General features: G+C 38.7%; 1 protein-coding gene across 2 annotated transcripts in view; it reads left to right on the plus strand.

Moving 5' to 3' along the window:
* Positions 1–726, plus strand: part of Pik3r4 (phosphoinositide-3-kinase regulatory subunit 4) — a 73,126-nt gene that overhangs the window by 8,663 nt on the left and 63,737 nt on the right. The window lies entirely within an intron of this gene.

Here is a 726-nt window from a genome sequence, read left to right on the forward strand (position 1 = left end):
GTCCATTTTTCATTACTCTAATGAAATACCCATGTGTGCTACTTCATTTTGGCTCATGATTTTGGCATTATGAGGTTGGGTATTATCCTGGCTGACAGAGTTCTGAGATGGTACACAGTTTCATATGGCAAGAGACGGAGAGTATGTTTGTGTGTCTCTATCTAATTTCTCTGCCTTTTCTTTCAAGCTAGGGATCTAGCTAATGTACTTCCCAGTGATCCCATCTCTGGGCACCACGGTCAGATTAAGTTGCCAGCCTCTTAATTTAATACCTGACAATGGGAATTGAGTTTTAACACATGGAGCCCTGGGGGATACTCAACCCATATCTAGACCATGTAATTGCGTCTCGTTTTATGGTCTAGTAAGGTCTGGTGTGGCAAGTGTTTTATAGGTCTTGAAGAGCTTGTGTTCTTGTTAGGTGGAATGTTCTGTTGGTGTTTGTTAGATCTAGTAGTGTTGTTCAGTCCTCTATTCTTAAAAGCTGTTGTTTGAAGTCCTTCCCCCCTCCCCATTGATACTCTATTGATAGAAATTTAACACATTTTACTACATGTTAGGTTTCATGAACTATGTAGGGATTTTAAAATGAGCAAAATAGAGGAAAACCTCTGACTCATGGAGTTTGTATTCTATTGGATGTACACATATTAAAGAAACAACATAAAATAGGGTCCAGCAAAAAAACTATACATACACAATTCACTGTACTGATGAATGTCGGAA

The sequence above is a fragment of the Octodon degus genome, unplaced genomic scaffold, assembly GCF_000260255.1.
Source record: "Octodon degus isolate 3935 unplaced genomic scaffold, OctDeg1.0 scaffold00008, whole genome shotgun sequence".
Lineage (NCBI taxonomy): Eukaryota > Metazoa > Chordata > Mammalia > Rodentia > Octodontidae > Octodon > Octodon degus.